Source organism: Cavia porcellus, unplaced genomic scaffold, assembly GCF_034190915.1.
Source record: "Cavia porcellus strain 051 isolate PalLab524CR breed Dunkin Hartley unplaced genomic scaffold, mCavPor4.1 scaffold_8, whole genome shotgun sequence".
NCBI classification, from domain to species: Eukaryota; Metazoa; Chordata; class Mammalia; order Rodentia; family Caviidae; genus Cavia; species Cavia porcellus.
Window position 1 is genome coordinate 23,433,760 of NW_026947491.1, and position 12,809 is coordinate 23,446,568.

Consider the following 12,809-nt stretch of genomic DNA (forward strand, 5'->3'; position numbering starts at 1 on the left):
CTGCTAGACTTCTTAATTACCAATCATATATCCTGATAGAATTTTTGGCACAGCTAAAAAGATAAGAAATATGAAATAAAAGTGGCCTTTATTTCAAGAATACGGAGAGAGACTCCATGACTTCCAGGGTCTGGCGTTCTCTCTGCCCAACACGTGGTGTGAAGGCATACGTATAGCTTAGGTTTGGGGTGGTGCCTAAGGGGCATTACTGATGTACAGGTAGCCCATTAGAATTTATGTCATGCCACTGGTAAATTGCTTAGGGGTGGGAAAGGTACAAGATAGAGCCCCTTGGTTCCGACTCCCAGCCTCCCACTCCTGCAGCTTCCCACCCAGGGCAAAATCCTTTCATATCCAATCAGATTTAATGAGATGGGTGTATCTGACATGAAGTGCATAAATTTCTATTTCCAAGAATCAAACCTCTGATTTATCTGAGCCCCTAATTCACTACTGACAAACGCCCTATTATCATACCCAGCAATTGGACAAACATCAATCACATGGTAGGACCCTAAAATTCACAATACAGACAGTTGAGGCTGTTGGGATTGAAAGACCAAATATTTACCCAAAAGGTGAAAATGACAAAACAAAAAGGTAAAATGCAGTCTCAAACATCTAGTCATTCGGGAGCAAGTACAAGCAACATTAAAATAGAGGACTTTAAAAGTCATACACCAGGGAATCTCTGAAAAGATAGCAAATGAAGCGGGGTGTGGTGGCTCACTCCTATAATCCCAGCACTCAGGATGTTGAAGCAGGAGGATCATAGCGAGTATAAGCCCACCCTTAGCTACAAAGTGAGCTCAAGGCCAATCTGAATTGCATGGAGAGACCCTGTCTCAATAAGACCAAAAAAAAAAAAAAAAAAAAAAATGAAGTAAAGAAACAAACCCATGAGGCAAAGCTCATAGAAGAGAAGAAATTGTAAAGATTAGAGCAGAAATTAATGCAATTGAAACTAAAAAAAATAAAGAATTAATGAATCCAAAAGCTGATTTTTTGAGAGAATAAACAAAATTGATAAATCCTGGCCAAACTAGTCAAGAAAAAGAAAGAAAAAACTCAAATCCATGCAATAAGACCTGAAAAGAAGGAAATTACTACAGATCCTATGGAAATTCAAAGGATCATGAACATCTACTTTGAAAATCTCTACTCACATACAGTGGAAAACGCAGAGGAAATGGACAGGTTTCTAGGAACATATGAACTACAAAAGCTCAATCATGAAGCTATAACAATTTTGAATAACCCAATATCAGCTACTGAAATAAGAAACACGATTAAAAACTTACCAACCAAGAAAAACCTGGTCTTGATGGATTCATGGATGAATTCTATAAGAAATTTTAAAAGATTTAACACCAATACTCCTTGAACTCTTCAATAAAATTGAAAGAGAAACAGTCCTCCCTAACTCATTCTTGGAGGCAAGTATTACTCTGATACCAAAACCAGAGAAAGAGCCAACCAAAAAGAACTATAGGCCAATCTCACTAATGAACGTTGATGCAAAGATTCTCAATAAAATACTGGACAATGCAATGCAGCAAATCATCAAGAAGATTATACACCATGACCAAGTGCGTCCAGGGATGCAGGGATGATTCAATATATACAAATCAATAAATGTAATGCGCCACATCACCAGATCCAAAAATAAAAATCACATGATCATCTCAATAGATGCAGAAAAATCATTCAATAAAGTCCAAAACAATTTCATGATAAAAACCCTACAGAAACTCGGAATACACAGTATGTACCTCAATCTCATAAAGGCCATTTATGACAAACCAACAACCAACATTATACTTAATGGACAAAAACTGAAAGATTTCACTTTAAAATCAGGAACCAGACAAGGATGCCCACTATCACTGTTCCTATTTAATATAGTACTGGAAATAGTAGCCAGAGCAATTAGACAAGAGAGAGAAATAAAAGGGGTAAAGATAGGAAAAGAAGAAGTTAAATTATCATTATTTGCAGATGACATGATACTCCACATAGAAGACCCCAAAAACTCCATTAAAAGACTACTAGAGGTAATAAACAAATTCATTAGTGTAGCTGGATACAAAGTCAGCACTCAAAAATCAATAGCATTCCTGTACACAGACAAAAACTCACCAAGAGAGAAATTAGAAAATATTGCCTTTCACAATAGCATCTAAAAAAATGAAATACCTAGGGAATCAACCTAACCAAGCATGTAAAAGACCTATATGCTGAAAATTATACTACTCTTTAAAAGGAGATTGAAGAGGATATTAGAAAATGGAAGGATATTCCTTGCTCTTGGTTGGGAAGAACCAACATTGTGCAAATGGCCATACTCCCCAAACTGTTATACAGATTCAATACAATCCCAATCAAAATACCATTAACATACCTCACAGATCTAGAGAAAATATTTCTAAAATCCATCTGGAAACAGAAGAAACCTAGAATAGCAAAGGCAATTCTGGGCAACAAAGGCAAGACAGAAGGCATCTCAAGTCCTGACTTGAAACTATACTACAAAGCCATAAAACCTTATTACTACAAAGTAATAAAGCCAGCATGGTACTGGCAAAAAAGTAGCCCTGAGGATCAATGGAACAGATTAGAAGATGCAAACACAACTACAAAGACATTCAGCCACCTGATATTTGACAAGGTGCTAAACATATTCACTGGAAAAAAGAGTCTCTTTAATAATGATGTTGGAAACACTGGCTTTCCACATGCCAAAGACTGAAACTAGACCCATGCCTATCCACATACACTAAACTAAAGTCAAAATGGATCAAGGATCTAAATATTAAAACAGAAACACTAAATCTATGGGAGGACAAGGTAAGTAAAAATCTTGGTGACATAGGGATAGGGAAAGAATTCATGAATAAAACACAAACTACATGGGAAATACTTCAAAGAATCAACAACTGGGAATCTCATATTACTAAAAAACTTTTGCACTTCAAAATAAATCACCAACAGAGTGAAAAGAAAACTCAAAGAATGAGAAAGAATTTTAGCCAACAATCCCTGAGACAAAGGACTTATATCTAGCACATAAAGAACTGAAAAAGATCAAGCCCCTCAAATTCAAAGACCCTCTCCAAAAATGGGCATCAGAAATGAACACACAGTTCTTAGATGAAGATATACAATGGCAAATAAACATATGAAGAAATGTTCATCATCACTGGTCATTCAAGAAATGCAAATTAAAACAGCATTGAGATTTCATCACCCTGCAAAGAATGGCTGCCATCAAGAAAACCACTATAACAAATGTTGGTGGGGATGTGGGAAAAAAAGGATCACTTCTCCACTGTTAGACTGGTGCAACCACTGTAGGAATCAGTATGGAGATTTCTCAAAAAACAAGGATTGGAAGTTCCATTCAATCCGCTATTCCCCTCATGGATATTTTCCCAGAAAATTTGAAAAGGTCATGTCATAGTGATATATGTGTACTCATGTTCATAGCAACCAGTTGTGATACCTAAATCTTGGATCAACCAAGATGTGGGTTCCAGATGATGGATGCCCATCACCCACAGAGTGGATGAAAAAAATGTGGTATTTTTATACAATGGAATACTATTTGGCTATAAAAAAGGATGTACTTGAGGCCTTGGAGGCAACTTGAGAATATCCTCATTAGTGAAATAAACAAGACTCACATTATTAAATATCACATTGTCTCTGTAGTGTAAAAAGTAATAACTGTCAGAATAATGGAATCCAAAAGTATAAAAGATATTGTAAAAATGAAAGGGAAGGGAAGTGCTCTAAAGTTAATGGTACATATAGTATGTACGATAGATGACCATATTACCAAATTTCCATTAGATCATTGAATACAAGGGTTTGCACTGTCAAAACTTGGGTGTCTAGCCATTTTTTTATGCTTTGAATTTGTAATTTGAACAACTATTGTTAAGATGACAATATGTAATGTATCAACTAGATATTTTTATGATGTTAATTTTTTTGAATTCTGTATTCTATTTTGCTTAATTTACTAAAAATTATTTATTATAATTATTTTTAATTTATTTTTAACAAGAAGAAGAATGCAGAATTTCTGCGATTCTGCATTTGTGTTACTGAGATCTCTATCACTATGATAAAGTATCTAAAATATTCTGATTTTATTGGAATTTTGAGTGGAGATGCATTTTATCCCATGATTTCTGAAGTTCAGACTATGGTAGGAATGTGAGACAGAGCACAGGAGCTCACATCATATTTTTCAGAAGTAGAATGAGATGCCATTCCTTGTGGCGTTGGGGTCAGGGGTGCGGGGAGGAGGGGCTTGTAGCAATGGGACTCCCAAGGCTCACCTTCATGGTAACTGTGCTATGCTGGTTGGATTCTCCCCTGCACCCCAGCACTGCATGGCACCTCATGTCCTGTGGCACACAAGCATACCTCACTTTCTGTGGTGATCTCGGAGCATTTCAGGTCATCCATCCAGGTGCAGAAGGCTGAGGGTCAGCACCATTGGTGTGTTCTGGTGCCTCAGTTCTGTGCTTCCTGCCTATGGTGGCATTAACTTGTGGGAGTTTTTCTGGCTCTGTTGGAAAACTGCTTGTGAATTAAGTGGGTAAGGGAAGGAGACTCCGTCTCATCCACCTCCTCCCACCCTTCTCTGGGATTGGTGGGAGAGTTTTCCCACCCAGAAGCATACCCCCACACACACTTACTTATGGAACAGAGTTGGTGGGCTCGCCTGCTGGAAGGGCTGCCTGTGTGTGTTTAGCCTTCTGTGGGCTAGTGAAGGATTACAATTTATCAGAAGACTCGGACTCAAGAAGGCATAGCTCATTTTATGCTCAGAAATATCTTGACCTGGAATAGAATCTTGAAATGACTCAAGAAGGCATAGATGATCTCACACTTAGAAGAGTCCATGGGAAATCTCAGATGGGTGGTGCCAATAATCCCAATCCTTCCTTTTATCCCTTAGGGAAATATGCAAAATTAGCCACCATGAATCTGTGGTCTGAACAGATACACATATACATACACATTCAGGGCTAACTCGTATCCAAATGTACACATGCATACATGCACGTATATTTAAACACATGTGTACATGCACACACGCATATATTCACACACTATATTTCACTTGTGTGAATAAAAAAGGTGTTTGAGCTAGCTCTGCACACCTATTAATCCTACACTTGAGAGGCTGCAAGTTTCAGGCCAGCCTGGGCTGCATAGTGAATTCAAGACCATTCTGAACTGAAGGGCAATATCCTATCTCAAAAAGACCTTAACCTTAAAATAAATAAACAAATGGACAAAAAAAAAAAGAAAACAAAGACAAGTAAATGTTTAAAATGAAGAAAGAAATTATACAGTGAGATATAAATATCTATCTCCAGGAGTAACTGCTGTGTGTACAACAACACGTGTGTGTGTGCCTGTGCCTGTGTCTGTGTTTTAACACGCGTCCTTTACATCGCTCTCCCACCACCACCACCAAGCAGGCTTTCACTCAGGGCAGAGAGGCCTCTGTGGCAACATCCACCCACCTTCTCCCTCACACAGACCTAAATCCATTTTTTTAATTTAAAAAAAAAAAAAGATTAAGATAAAAGAGGACATAACAAAACAGGTCAGAACAGAACAATTTAAGCAACATATTTAGATTTTACAAAGCATTCTACGTAGATTTTACAAAGCATTCTACATAGATCACTTTTCATCCACACATCTGTGTTGTGAATGAATTCCTTCAGCAAGGGCACAAAGCAGGGGCAGAAGAGTATGTGAGGGGAGGGGAGAGGCCCAGGCAGAGACAGCAACAGCAAGGTGGGTGGCAGTTGCAGAATTCGAGGCCCAGGGGGCCAGGCCTAGATAAAGTGGGGACCCAGAGAGCCATGCTGTGGCCAGAGCTCCTCTAGGAGCCTTTCCCTACCTCCCTTCCTGCCACATCTCTCTCTCTCTCTCTCTCTCTCTCTCTCTCTCTCTCTCTCTCTCCTTCCCCCTCTCCCTCCCTCCCTCCCTCCTTGGTTTTTGTTTCTGTTATTCTTTCTACAACACATCTAGGCGCACAGCAAAATCAAGCAGAAAAAATGAGCTACTCCCCAGCTACCTAGACTGTCAAAAGCGTGCTCTCTCATGCACGCTGTGCAGGCCCACACTCAGCAGGCGCGACCACTGCTGGGCTGTTGGGGGTGGGAGCCACCACACACAGAAGGGGTTCCTGTGCCACTGCCCCCCTCAGTGACCCCAGGATCCCGGCTGCCTGCCTGGCCACTCACCAGTCATCCCCATTCGCTAAATAGCTGTATCTTTCCCCTCCCCCAGTGACATTCATCCTGGAGAACCACAGACAGAGGAGACCCTGAAATCAGCCCGGAGAGGGGAGAGGAGAGGGGAGTTGTTCAATCCTGCACCCTGGGACACAGGAAACAGGACAGGGGTAGACAGGCCAGGTGGGCAAAGGAATGAATGAATGAGCAAACAAGGAAGTGCAGCACCCCACAGGCCCAAGAGAAGGTTTAGCTGTTCCCTCCAATCCCACTCCAACCTCCTGTCCAAGCCTTCAGTGTTACTAACTGGGCAGTGACTGAACAACTGACTGACACAGTCTGCATCCCAGAGGCTCCTGGCCCCTGAGACACACCATACCATGCATGCAGGGTGATCTCTGCACTCCCAGAGGGATGCTGGGGCAGGGAGATGGCAAGTTCCAGCCTAGCCCTGGCAACTGATCCACTTGGCAAGACAAGACCAGGTCTCAAAACAATGTTAATAGGCACACTCATATTAATCATGTAAATAATCAAAAATTTAACACGGGCTGGGTATGCAGCTCAGCATGAAGACTGTGGGGTTAAATTCAGTCACCGAGGCAGGGGAGGATGGCTTGAATGATAGAGCCAGGTCCTGCCTCAAAACACCAAAAGGAAAAAAAATTGATGATAATTCCCCTGCACCAGGTGGTGGTAGGGGAGACCTCCCTCCAGAAGCCAGGCACAGTGCTCCACACCTAATATCTTTGCAGTGTGTGTCCATGCATGCATGTTGGGGGGCTGCTGAGACAGGCAGAAGGTTTATGAGTACTTTCTTTCATTCGTTCATTCATCTGAAGCCAGCCTGAACCACACACAGAGACCCTGTGACTATATGAAAAACAGAGTGCAGTCCAGAATCCCTGGAAGACATCCCCTGGTTAGCACCCACACCACGGCAATGAGAGACAGGAAGACCCACGGGCTGGGGATATAGTTCTGCAGCACAGCACCTGTCTGGGAAGCATGAGGCCCTGAGTTCAATTCCTAGTACAAAAATTGAATACAAGAATGAATGGATAAATAAATAGAGATAGGGATCTCACACAACAGCATAAGTGCTTGCATGGCAAGTACAATGTCCTGAGTTCAATTTCTGGTATCAAAACATACATACTACATACAGGCAGGCTGGCCGGCCAGGTGCAGACAGAGGACATGGTCTGAGAGCTGAGACAGATCCTACTGCCCAGCTGACAGACTGGTGATACATGCCTGTACACCTGGCAGGTGGGCTGGAGAAATGGAAGGACAGACAGCCGGGAATCCATGGATGCTCTGTCTAGCACATGACCAGAACCCGAAGTGGAAGGAAGGGTTGTCCCGCTACCAGGATGCTGGCTATCAGGGCCTGACCTAGATCCTCAATCTTTCAAATGAGTTTGTGGCAAATGTTTAAATAAATGAGATGAGTGGTATGATTTTAGGGCTTGAGGAGGATCAAAACCCTCCTGCAGAGTTCTTGACTCTGTGGCTATGATGAGGGCTAAGACAAGAGCTTCTCTGGGCCACCCCTATCGATCAGGTCCAAAGAAAGGGCGGGGATACTGAGGAAAGCCCAGGAAATGAGTATGACCTTGAAAGTCACTGCAAAGACTTCTTCAAGTAGTCAATTATGCCAATTTAGGAGAGCCCCCTCATTTCCAGGATGACATTTACGGAAGGTGTGAATCTGCAGGTGTGAGATGCCTGCAGCTGCAGTCTCTTTCTAATTCGTGGATGTCTGAGCCAGGTGTCTCATCTGTGGCCTTATCTTGCCCTTTGAGGTATCTCTGGCATCACAGGCCACTACAGGCCTCAGGCAGAACCAGTGGTTCATAGAAGTTCACTTACTAGGAATCAGCTCCCATCACCAGGCAAGGGGCCTAGGCCTAGGAAAGATTCAACAGATAAAACAGAAAGCCAATTGGTTCATTTTAAATCCTGCTCAGAGCCACTTTGTAAAGGTCTCCAATAGCCTGCCTATCAGAGAGGAATCCAAACTTACTGGGGCCCCCTGGCCAGTGACTAGACAGGTGGGCACCCATGGGGGACATGAGACAAGACACACCACAAGGGCAGGGCAGGAGGGCTGGGGTATGGTGGTGACAGGGGAGCACAGACTGGGAAGGTAGAGGTTGTTGATGCTGCCATATCAGGATGAGAGCAGCATCGCAGCTTTCCACAAAGAAGCAATGTGCCTTCAGCTGCCTCCCAACGACAGCTGGCCATCTCACTGAACATCTGCAGGCGGGAAGCCCCCCGCCCTGCCATCCGTCCACCCAGCCACACATCATTTGCGGGCACATAGACCACCTCCACTCCCCTTGGCCTTCCTGTCACAGCATGTCCCTCCTGGCCACGGGGGAGCTTCTCACTCCACCTGTGCTGTGACGTGCCCATCTGTCTGTTCCACTGTCAGGCTGCCAGATGGATACCCAGCCTCCTTGTCACCCCACTACTCTGCTTGTTTAACCTCACTGAGTCACACCGGACATGCTCCTATGGATGTCTGCTGGCTGTGAACTCAACAGGGTGAACACACATCCTCAGTCCATCAGCACACACACTAGACTGAGGGAGGCTCTGCTATGGCCCAGAAGTTCTAGGTCTCTCCCTTTCTCTCCCTTTCTCTCTGTCTCTCTGTACATCTTTCAAAATATATTTACTTTCTTGAACAATGTTAGAGTGATAGTGACACCAAGGAGATGGTAGAAAGACAAAAAGCGGTGGAGTTACAGGGGGCAATTATTCTCCCCTCTGAAAGGGTAAAAGCGTGGGTAGGACTTGTCCTTGGTCTAGGGGCTGAACTGGAAAGAATGCGAAGCGTAAGAAACGTAAGGCCTGACAGTTTAATCACATTTGGGAAATTATAAACTAAGGTGGGAGAGCTGTGGCTGCATAACTATAATTGAGAAGAGATTCTAGACGTGTCTCATGTTTAGAATGTAAGGGATTAGGAAACAAACAGGATAACAAAATATGACGTAGCCTGAAAGTTGTGGCTGTGGGACTTTGGTGAGATGGAGATGGGAGATAAGAGATGAGATGACCACTCAGGATGTTTACAGTCAGGGGAGCTACGGTTAAGAGGGTACTGTTTAACTTGAGTGGTGTGGAATCTGGTGAACTGATCACTTGTAGTTACTGCCAGTGCATCTCTGATTTCATTTAAATTCCCCCACAAAATTTATTTATTGGAAGCTCTTTGTACCTTGACAGTCTTCAAGCAGAATGTTACATGGCTTCAACTCTGGAATTGTGTGTAAGTTAATAATTGAAGTTAATTCAGAATACTTGGTTAGGTATTTTTGGGCACACCTATAATCCTCACACTCAGGAGGCTGAGGTAAGAGGATTATTTTTGTATTCATTCAGATTATGGGCTACAACAAAGAAGAAGAAATGATTAGCACTATGTGTAATCCAGGCTGGCCTCAAACTGAAGGATTGTTCATTCTTTTTATAGAATTTTAGTTTATGAGTTTGAGTTTGAGGCCAGCCTGGATTACATAGTGATTTCCAGACCAGCATGAACTGCATAGCAAGACCCTGTCTCAAAAAGAAAATTTAGCAATGTTGTATACTGAAAAGATTATTTCTGGTTTCTTTGTCTCAATCTTTGGCCATTTTAAGTCACTTTGTTTCCATATCCCACTGCTTCTGGGCTTTAGGTTATTTCTATTTTTAAAAAAATTTTGATGTGATCAAGATGTAAATGTTGCTGGCACACTCCTGAAATCCCAGCACTCGGGAGGCTGAGGCACAAGGATTGTCACAAATTTGAGACTAGCCTGGGTTACAAAGTGGGCTCAAGGCCAGCCTGAACTGCATAATGAAACTGTGTCTCAAAAAGACAAACAAAGTGGATGTGGTGGCTCACACCTGTAATCCCAGCACTCCAGAGGCTGAGGCAGGAGAATCCTTGAAGTTCAAGACCAGCCTGGGTTATAAAGTGTACTCAAGGCCAGCCTGAACTGCATAGAGAGACCCTGTCTCAAAAAGACCACAAAAAAAAAAAAAAAAATCCACAAAGGAACAAACAAAAAAGACAAACATCGGTTTTTTTCCATGATAATAAATTTAAAATTCCAAAGAATCACAAAAAATGGTGTTGTGCAAATTATGAAAAAATTGCAAAAAATTTTGATGCACAAATTTTTTTTTAAGGCATGGTCTCTCTGTGCAGTTCAGGCTGGCCTTGAGCTCATTTTGTAGCCCATACTGGTCTTGATCTCACAAGGATCCTCCTGCCTCAGCCTCCCAAGTGCTGGGATTACAGGTGTGAGCCACCACGCCTGGCTTGATACATAACTTTTTCATCTGGTGTTTTACAGATTTTTGCTTTTGCATTATATAATTTGTCCATGTGTAGAATAATCTAGTTTCCTTACATTTGTCTAAGTTTAACCATTATTTTTGTTTTTGTCCTGTGTTTAGTACAGCTAGTGCAGAAACTCATACATAGAGTTTGAACTTTTGTGAAATTTTTTGTATCATTGTGTGTTGCATTTTGTATAATGCCTACAATTTCCAGTGTAGTGATAATTGTTGATGCATAATCATATGAGAGATTTTTGTAAGTTATGCTAGGGATATATACCTTGATACAATAGATAGCTAATTCCATTAGCTTTTTTTCTGTTGGTACTTTTAATGTTTTCCAACATATACCATGATTTTATATACAAGTGAAGACATTTTGATGTATTCTATATTAATCTCAATATGTATTGCTTTTTTCTTTCTTCACTGTGTTTTCTCTACATCCATTAATATGATTTCAGGCTTTTTCTAGAGATTTTTAACGTAATGGATGACAACTAATTATTCAATAATGCTTTTACATAGTGCTAATCATTTCTTCTTCTTTGTTGTAGCCCATAATCTGAATGAACACAAAAAGAATTTGTGCGGTGACTTTCATTTCTATTTCACTGTTATTTCTCTTTTTCTGAAGTTTACATATTTGTTCTTTTCTAAGTTCATAGCTTTTAAATTCTTTTGAAGTATTCCCATTTCAAGGTCCCTGAAATGATACTAAAATGCACCTTCCTTCTCATACATTATGAAATACTTGTTACTTAATTGAGCCTTTTATTTGGCACAGATGTCATGTAAAAATTTGTGGTTTAATCTCTAATTCTTAGGCATACCCTAAGTATTTTGTGTTGTTGATTTTTACTTTTGTTTCAATATTATGTGATGTATCCTTTGGATACATTAAATTCTTTATCATGAACATGATTCTATGTAGGCAAATATTCTATAAGATTTTGAGAGGAGTACATACTCTACATTTGTTAGATAATTGTGCAATATTCAGTGAGTCCACTTGAGACATGATGTTGATTTTGAAAGTTTCATTACAAAATTTTCTGCCTTCTTCACTTGATGGAGACATTTTAAAGATATTGAGACATATTGCAGATCTATGGTTTTGCCCTTGGGTTTTATGGTTTTGTCTGAAGTAACTTTTTATGCCTTTTTTAGTAGAATATGTATGAAGGCTTGTTCATTCTTTTTATAGAATTTTAGTTCATGTAATTATCTGAAAACTGTAATCCCCATTTACTTTGAGATCCAAATTAAATAGGGTCAAATTAATGTTTTCTCAACAAGATTTGTTGGGTCAGTGCTAGACTACTTTTTGTTTTGTTTTGTTTTTTTGCATAACTTTCACTTAAATCTTAATTTAATGTTCACCATGTTATATTTTTTAAAAAATATTTGTGTACATTTTAATTGATAAACAAAAATTGAGTACCTTTGTAACTTAATGCTTGATTCTTTGAAACATGTTTATATTTTCAGATGGCAAAACTGCACAAATGGGCATATTCTTCACCAACTACAATTTTTGTAAGTGGAAGCACTTCATATTTGTTGGGCGCAGGTGCTCAACATACCATACCCCACCCGGGACTAAGGACCACGCCAGCTTCCGCAATGCACTACATCCCTCTCCAAATTAGTCAACCCGTGCTCACTTCGTATTCACCACAGCTGAGTATATTAGCCAGAGCCCGCGTCTCATTCCAGCCCTTCCTCCTCGTGGCAGCCCTCGTGGCAGCCTGATTGGCTACAGTCAGATATATAAACCAGAACCCGCAACAATAAAGTTGGCAGTTCCTGTTACCCACCTGAAGCGTCTCCTGTCTCATTGGGGAGCTGCGCTGGTCAATATTCAATCCTGTGATAAATTTATAGAGTAAATTACAACATTTTTGCTAAATTAATATAGTGCATGAGACAAATTAGAAAGAAGCTTTTAAAGGGAGTTGACTGGGCCGTGTGTGGTGGCTCACGCTTGTAAATCTCAGCATTCGGGAGGCTGAGGTGGGAGTATCATTGCGAGTTCGAGACCAGCCTGGGCTACAAAGTGAGCTCAAGGCCAGCCTGAACTGCATGGTGAGACCCTGTCTCAAAAAAAAAAAAAAAAAAAAAAAAAAAAGGAAAAAAAAATTAAAGGGAGTTGACTGATATTCAGGATACTAAGATATTTGCTTCTATTTTATT